A 9,776-nucleotide genomic window follows, 5' to 3' on the forward strand; every position below is an offset into this window, starting at 1 on the left:
CAAAACTAATGCAAACAAGATTAGAAGGGAAGTAACAAATTGGGAAAACATTTTTATAGTTAAAGGTTCTGATAAAGGCCTCATCTCCAAACTATACAGAGAATTGACTTTAATTTATAAGAAATCAAGCCATAAGATGGCGGAGAAGAAACACATGACTCTGTGAATGTCCTTACTCCCTCACAACCAATTAGATAAATCAGCCTCAGAAATAGCGTTGGACTGATAGATACCACAAGGACTGGAAACACGACTTACCAGCTAAAGAGAATCTGGAGTTTCAACAGAAAAGGTCAGTTCCCAGGGGAGGAAGAAGAGAGGCCAGCACAGATGGCTGGGTGCTAGCATACTGCGCTGATCGCGCTGGGAAGGGCTCTGGGATCAGAGAAGCCACTGAGATAAAGGAATCTGGCACAGGCTGTTAGCTCTTCTCTGCTTATAATACAGCAGTTCAGAAGAGAAATCTAAAATACTTTAAAAATTCAAAGATAGATTAGATCTTCCCGGATCCTGGGGGTGACTCATCAGATCTTGGCACTGGGGGGTGTGGCCCCTAGCTCCCACCTGAGACTAGTTAAGAGATTGAGAAGTGGGCGGATACGGCCCAAAGCAACACACACTGCCTGGCTCAGCTGGAGGGTGTGGAACTCAGCTCCGTAAGTCCCAGAGAAGCGGAACCTTTGAACTAGGGACCAAGGTTTCTGGCAGACACTTCCAGTTTGAGCGCAGGGGCTTTTCACGTCACCTGCTGCAGACATCCACGACCCACCGGGACGCATAGGCTGGGCTTTGTGTTGCCTTTACTGTTCAGTCTCAAACCTCAGGGAAGCCGCTAGTCACTGCTTTTTCCATGGAAGAAGATGGTCATTCAATGAAATAGAGGAATTCTATATGTTTCTAAGAAAAAAACCAGATTTAAACAAAAAATTTGATCTACATCCACAAGACTGAAGAGAAACAGAAAAAGGTACACAGAACCCTTGAGAACTGTAACTCTGTTGTGGGTATATAAAAAGTACTCATGGATAATTTGATTTTACTGATATAAAAGAAAAAAAAAGGGGGATGTAGTAAAGGAAAGGAGGTCATTTCAGAAAAAGGGGAAGGAATGATAAAAAGAGGGAAACTACATCCCAGGAAGAGGCATAGAAAATACACCATATCTGAGGGAATTTAGTGAGGGGGAGAATCATTGTGTGAATCTTACTCTCATCAGAAGAGGCTCAAAGAGTAAATAATTGACATATTTGTTTTTCAGAGAATTTTCTCTCACCTCATTAAAAGGGGGGAGAGGAAAAGGGAAAAGGAAAAGGAGAATAAGTGAAGGGACTGGGAGGGAGGGGGGAGGGATACTAAGGGGGGGGTCTGTAAATTAAATATCGGGGAGGGGGATCAGGGGGGTCAAGGGAAAAAGCATAATCTGGGGATAATATGATGGCAGGAAATACAGAATTAGTAATTTTAACTGTAAATGTGAATGGGATGAACGTTCCCATCAAACGGAGACGGATAGCAGATTGGATCAAAAATCAGAACCCTACAATATGTTGTCTGCAGGAAACACACTTAAAGCAGGGAGATACATACAGAGTAAAGGTAAAAGGTTGGAACAGAGCCTATTATGCTTCAGGTAAAGCCAAAAAAAGCAGGGGTAGCTATCCTTATCTCAGATCAAGCAAAAGCAGAAGTTGATCTAGTTAAAAAAGATAAGGAAGGAAACTATATCCTGCTGAAAGGTAGCATAAATAATGAAGCCATATCAATACTAAATATATATGCACCAAGTGGTATAGCATCTAACTTTCTAAAGGAAAAGTTAAGAGAATTGCAAGAAGAAATAGACAGTAAAACTATAATAGTGGGAGATCTCAACCTTGCGCTCTCAGATTTAGACAAATCAAACCACAAAACAAATAAGAAAGAAATTTAAAAAGTAAATAGAACATTAGAAAAACTAGGTATGATAGACCTTTGGAGAAAACTGAATAGCAATAGAAAGGAATATACTTTCTTCTCAGCAGTTCATGGATCCTATACAAAAATAGACCATATATTAGGACATAAAGATCTCAAAATTAAATGTAGGAAGGCAGAAATAATAAATGCCTTCTTCTCAGACCACAATGCAATAAAAGCTACATTCAGTAAAAAGTTTGGGGTAAATAGACCAAAAAGTAATTGGAAAATGAACAATCTCATCTTAAAGAATGACTGGGTGAAACAGCAAATTATAGAAACAATTAACAATTTCACCTAAGATAATGACAATGATGAGACATCATACCAAAATCTGTGGGATGCAGCTAAAGCAGTAATAAGGAGAAATTTTATATCTTTAGAGGCTGATTTGAAGAAAATAGAGAAAGAGAAAATTAACGAATTGGGCCTGCAACTTAAAAAGCTAGAAAAAGACCAAATTAAAAACCCCCAACCAAAAATTAAACTTGAAATACAAAAATTAAAAGGAGAAATCAATAATATTGAAAGTAAAAAAACTATTGAATTAATAAATAAAACTAAGAGTTGGTTTTGTGAAAAAGCCAATAAAATAGATAAACCTTTGGTAAATTTGATCAGAAAAAAGAAAGAGGAAAATCAAATTGTTAGTCTTACAAATGAAAAGGGGGATCTTTCCACCAATGAAGAGGAAATTAGAGAAATAATGAGTTACTTTGCCCAACTTTATGCCAATAAATTTGATAACTTAAGTGAAATGGATGACTTCCTCCAAAAATATAGGCTCCCTAGATTAACAGAGGAGGAGATAAATTGCTTAAATAGTCCCATTTCAGAAAAAGAAATAGAACAAGCTATTAATCAACTCCCCAGGAAAAAATCCCCAGGACCAGATGGATTCGCATGTGAATTCTACCAAACATTTAAAGAACAATTAGCCCCAATGTTATATAAATTATTTGAAAAAAATAGGGGATGAAGGAGTCCTACCAAACTCCTTTTATGACACAGACATGGTACTGATACCTAAACCAGGTCGATCGAAAACTGAGAAAGAAAATTATAGACCAATTTCCTTAATGAATATTAATGCTAAAATCTTAAATAAGATATTAGCAAAAAGACTTCAGAAAATCATCTCCAGGATAATACACTATGATCAAGTAGGATTTATTCCAGGAATGCAGGGCTGGTTTAATATTAGGAAAACTATTAATATAATTGACCATTTTAATCAAATTAATAAGAACCATATGATCATCTCAATAGATGCAGAAAAAGCATTTGACAAAATCCAACATCCATTCCTACTAAAAACGCTTGAGAGTATAGGAATAAATGGACTATTCCTTAGAATAATCAGGAGCATATATTTAAGACCGTCAGTAAGCATAATATGCAATATAAATAAACTGCAACCTTTCCCAGTAAGATCAGGAGTGAAACAAGGTTGCCCACTATGACCATTACTATTCAATATAGTACTAGAAACGCTAGCCTCGGCAATAAGAGCCGAGAAAGAGATTCAAGGAATTAAGAGTAGGAAATGAGGAAATCAAACTATCACTTTTTGCAGATGACTGATGGTATACTTAGAGAACCCCAAAGACTCTGCTAAAAAGCTATTAGAAATAATTCAAAATTTCAGCAAAGTGGCAGGATACAAAATAAATCCTCAGCATTTTTATATATCACTAACAAAATGCAACAGCAAGAGATACAAAGAGAAATTCCATTCCAAACAAATGTTGAGAGTAAAGTATTTGGGAATCCATCTACCAAAGAAAAGTCAGGAATTATATGAGAAAAATTACAAAACACTTGCCACAAAAATACAAGTCAGATTTAAATAATTTGAAAGACATTCAGGGCTCTTGGATAGGCCGAGCAAATATAATAAAGATGACAATACTCCCCAAACTAATCTATTTATTTAGTGCTATACCAATCAGACTCCCAAGAAACCATTTCAGTGACCTAGAAAAAATAACAAAATTCATATGGAAGAATAAAAGGTCGAGAATTGCAAGGGAACTAATGAAAAAAAACTCAGAGGAAGGTGGTCTAAGTGTACCTGATCTAAAGCTATATTATATAGCAGCAGTCACCAAAACCATTTGGTATTGGCTAAGAAATAGACCGGTAGATCAGTGGAACAGATTAGATACAAAGGACAAAAAAGGGTACATCTATAGCAATCTAATCTTTGACAAACCCAAAGATACCAACATTAGGGATAAAAATTCATTATTTGGAAAAAACTGTTGGGAAAACTGGAAATTAATATGGCAGAAATTAGATATGGATCCACACTTAACACCATATACCAAGATAAGATCAAAATGGGTCCATGATTTAGGCATAAAGAGTGAGATAATAAATAGATTAGAGGAACAGAGGATAGTCTACCTCTCAGACTTGTGGAGGAGGAAGGAATTTATGACCAGAGGAGAACTAGAGATCATTATTGATCACAAAATAGAAGATTTTGATTACATCAAACTAAAAAGTTTCTGTACAAACAATACTAATACAAACAAGATTAGAAGGGAAGTAACAAATTGGGAAAATATTTTTAAAAGCAAAGGTTCTGACAAAGGTCTCATTTCCAAAATATATAGAGAACTGACCCTAACTTATAAGAAAACGAACCATTCTCCAATTGATAAATGGTCAAAGGATATGAACAGACAATTCTCAGATGAAGAAATTGAAACTATATCCACTCATATGAAAGAGTGTTCCAAATCACTACTGATCAGAGAAATGCAAATTAAGACAACTCTGAGATACCACTACACACCTGTCAGATTGGCTAAGATGACAGGAACAAATAACGATGAATGTTGGAAGGGATGTGGGAAAACTGGGACACTGATACATTGTTGGCGGAGTTGTGAAAGAATCCAGCCATTCTGGAGAGCAATCTGGAACTATGCCCAAAAAGTTATCAAACTGTGCATACCCTTTGACCCAGCAGTACTGCTACTGGGCTTATATCCCAAAGAAATACTAAAGAGCAGAAAGAGACATATATTGCCAAAATGTTTGTGGCAGCTCTTTTTGTTGTAGCTAGAAACTGGAAGATGAATGGATGTCCATCAGTTGGAGAATGGTTGGGTAAATTATGGTATATGAAGGTTATGGAATATTATTGCTCTGTAAGAAATGACCAGCAGGAGGAATACAGAGAGGCTTGGAGAGACTTAAATCAACTGATGCTGAGTGAAATGAGCAGAACCAGAAGATCACTGTACACTTCAACAACAATACTGTATGAGGATGTATTCTGATGGTAATGGAAATCTTCAACATAAAGAAGAGCTAATCCAATTCCAATTGATTAATGATGGACAGAATCAGCTATATCCAGAAAAGGAACACTGGGAAATGAGTGTAAACTATTATTTTTACCTTCTGAATCCAATTCTTCCTGTGCAACAAGAAATTCGGTTCTACACACATATATTGTATCTAGAATATACTGTAATATATTTAACATGTATAAGACTGCCTGCCATCTGGGGGAGGGGGTTGGGGGAGGAAGGGAAAAAATCTGAATAGAAGTAAGTGCAAGGGATAATGTTGTAAAAAAAATTACCCATGCATATGTACTGTCAAAAAAAAAGTTATAATTATAAAATAAAATAAAAATTAAATAAATAAAAAATAATAAAATAAATAAATAAATGTCCTGAATTTAGATCCTCCAAAAAAAAAAAAAAATATGTAAAGAACATATGTATAATTTGTCCTGGAAACTAGAGGTGGAAAGGAAATTATATCATAAAAAAGTGTAAAGTGATGGTACTACATCTCATGAAGAGGCAAAGGTAACCTATTATATCTGAGAGAAAGAAAGGAGGGAGATGAACATAGTGTGTATCAATAGACATATTCGATTTATGGTGAAACTTCTTCCACTTCATTGAAAAGTGAGAGGAAAGGAGTAAGCTAAGGGGAAGGGTATACAGAAATTGTGAGGAAAAGGGGTAAAATAAGGGAAGTAACTTTAAGGTGGGGGAGGGATACTAAAAAGGGAGAGCTGTGAAAAGCAAGTGGTGTTCACAAGTTTAATACTGGGTAGAGGGGTAAGAGGGAAAGAAAGGAGAAAAGCATAAGCAGGGGTTAACAGGATGGCAAGCAATATAGAATTAGTCATTCTAACCATAAATGTGAATGGGGTAAACTCCCTCATAAAGAGGAAGCAGTTAGCAGATTGGATCAAAAGTCAGAATCCTACTATATATTGTTTACAGGAAACACACCTGAAACAGGGTGATACATTCAAACTAAAAGTAAAAGGGTGGAGCAGAATCTACTATGCTTCAGGCAAAGCCAAAAAAGCAGGGCTAGCTATCCTCATCTCAGATCAAACAAAAACAAAAATTGATCTAATTAAAAGAGATAAGGAAGGGCATTAAATCCTGCTAAAGGGTAGCATCAATAATGAAGCAGTATCAATATTAAACATATGCACACCAAATGGTGCAGCATCTAAATTCTTAAAAGAGAAATTAAGAGAGCTGCAAGAAGAAATAGACAGCAAAACTATAATAGTGGGAGATCTCAACCTTGCACACTCAGAATTAGATAAATCAAACCACAAAATAAATAAGAAAGAAGTCAAAGAGGTAAATAGAATATTAGAAATCTTTGATATGATAGATCTTTGGCAAAAGCTAAATGTAGACAGAAAGGAGTATACTTTCTTCTCAGCAGTTCATGGAACCTATACAAAAATTGACCATATACTAGGACATAAAAACCTCAAAATCAAATGCAGTAAGGCAGAAATAGTAAATGCATCCTTTTCAGACCACAATGCAATTAAAATTACATTTAATAAAAAGCCAGGTGAAAATAGACCAAAAAATATTTGGAAACTAAATAATCTTATACTAAAGAATGATTGGGTAAAACAGCAAATCATAGACATAATAACTTCACCCAAGAAAATGACAATAATGAGACATCATACCAAAATGTGTGGGATACAGCCAAAGCAGTAATAAGGGGAAGCTTTATATCTCTACAAGCCTACTTGCATAAAATAGAGAAAGAGAGGGCCAATGAATTGGGCTTACAACTAAAATTGCTAGAAAAGGAACAAATTAAAAACCCCCAAACACAAAACTTGAAATTCAAAAGATAAAAGGTGAGATTAATAAAATTGAAAGTAAAAAAAGTATTGAATTAATTAATAAAACTAAGAGTTGGTTCTATGAAAAAACCAACAAAATAGACAAACCCTTAGTAAACCTGATTTAAAAAAGGAAAGATAAAAAGCAAATTGTTAGTCTTGAAGATGAAATGGGAGAACTCACCACTAATGAAGAGGAAATTAGAACAATAGTTAGGAGCTACTTTGCTCTACTTTATGCCAATCAATTCGATAACTTAAATGAAATGGAAGAATACTTCAAAAATATAGCTTGCCCAGATTAACAGAGGAAGAAGTAAGTAGTCTAAATAGTCCCATCTCAGAAAAAGAAATAGAACAAGCTATTAACCAACTCCCTAAGAAAAAATCCCCAGGACCAGATGGATTCACATGTGAATTCTACCAAACATTTAAAGAACAATTAGCCCCAATGCTATATAAACTATTTGAAAAAATAGGGATTGAAGGAGTCCTACCAAATTCCTTTTATAACACAGACATGGTACTGATACCTAAACCAGGTCGATCGAAAACTGAGAAAGAAAACTATAAACCAATTTCCTTAATGAATATTGATGCTAAAATCTTAAATAAGATATTAGCAAAAAGACTTCAGAAAATCATCCCCAGGATAATACACTATGATCAAGTAGGATTTATACCAGGAATGCAGGGCTGGTTTAATATTAGGAAAACTATTAGTATAATTGACCATATTAATAATCAAATTAATAAAAACCATATGATCATCTCAATAGATGCAGAAAAAGCATTTGATAAAATCCAACATCCATTCCTACTAAAAACGCTTGAGAGTATAGGAATAAATGGACTATTCCTTAAAATAATAAGGAGCATATATTTAAAACCTTCAGTAAACATCATATGTAATGGCGATAAACTAGAACCTTTCCCTATAAGATAAGGAGTGAAACAAGGTTGTCCACTATCACCATTACTTTTCAATATAGTACTAGAAACTCAAGCCTCGGCAATAAGAGCCGAGAAAGAGATTCAAGGAATTAGAGTAAGAAATGAGGAAATCAAATTATCACTTTTCACAGATAACATGATGGTATACTTAGAGAACCCCAAAGACTCTGCTAAAAAGCTATTAGAAATAATTCAGAATTTTAGCAAAGTTGCAGGATACAAAATAAATCCACATAAATTCTCAGCATTTTTATACATTACCAACACAATCCAACAGCAAGAGATACAAAGAGAAATTCCATTCAAAATAACGGTTGATAGTATAAAATATTTGGGAATATATCTACCAAAGGAGAGTCAGGAATTATATGAGCAAAATTACAAAACACTTGCCACAGAAATAAGGTCAGATTTAAATAATTGGAAAGACATTCAGTGCTCTTGGATAGGTCGAGCAAATATAATTAAGATGACAATACTCCCTAAACTAATCTATTTATTTAGTGCTATACCAATCAGACTTCCAAGAAACTATTTTAATAACCTAGAAAAAATAACAACAGAATTCATATGGAACAACAAAAGGTCGAGAATTTCAAGGGAAGTAATGAAAAAAAAATTAAGTGAAGGTGATCTAGCTGTACCTGATCTAGAACTGTATTATAAAGCAACAGTCACCAAAACCATTTGGTATTGGCTAAGAAATAGACTAATTGATCAGTGGAACAGGTTAGGTTCACAGGGCAAGATAGTGAATAAAAATAGCAATCTAGTGTTGACAAACCCAAAGATCCCAAATTTTGGGATAAGAATTCATTATTTGACAAAAACTGCTGGGAAAACTGGAAATTAGTATGGCAGAAACTAGGCATGGACCCACATTTAACACCACATACTAAGATTAAATCAAAATGGGTCCAAGATTTAGGCATAAAGAACGAAATCATAAATAAATTGGAGGAACATGGGATGGTTTACCTCTTGGACTTGTGGAGGAGGAAGGAATTTGTGTCCAAGGGAGAACTAGAGACCATTATTGATCACAAAATAGAAGATTTTGATTACATCAAACTAAAAAGTTTCTGTACAAACAATACTAATGCAAACAAGATTAGAAGGGAAGTAACAAATTGGGAAAATATTTTTAAAAACAAAGGTTCTGACAAAGGTCTCATTTCCAAAATATATAGAGAACTGACCCTAACTTATAAGAAAACGAACCATTCTCCAATTGATAAATGATCAAAGGATATGAACAGACAATTCTCAGATGAAGAAATTGAAACTATATCCACTCACATGAAAGAGTGTTCCAAATCACTACTGATCAGAGAAATGCAAATTAAGACAACTCTGAGATACCACTACACACCTGTCAGATTGGCTAAGATGACAGGAACAAATAATGATGAATGTTGGAGGGGATGTGGGGAAACTGGGACACTAATACATTGCTGGTGGAGTTGCGAAAGAATCCAGCCATTCTGGAGAGCAATCTGGAATTATGCCCCAAAAGTTATCAAACTGCATACCCTTTGACCCAGCAGCGCTACTACTGGGCTTATATCCCAAAGAAATACTAAAGAGCAGAAAGAGACATATATGTGCCAAAATGTTTGTGGCAGCTCTTTTTGTTGTAGCTAGAAACTGGAAGATGAATGGATGTCCATCAGTTGGAGAATGGTTGGGTAAATTATGGTATATGAAGGTTATGGAATATTAT

This window comes from Sminthopsis crassicaudata, chromosome 1 (assembly GCF_048593235.1).
Source record: "Sminthopsis crassicaudata isolate SCR6 chromosome 1, ASM4859323v1, whole genome shotgun sequence".
Classification (NCBI taxonomy): Eukaryota; Metazoa; Chordata; class Mammalia; order Dasyuromorphia; family Dasyuridae; genus Sminthopsis; species Sminthopsis crassicaudata.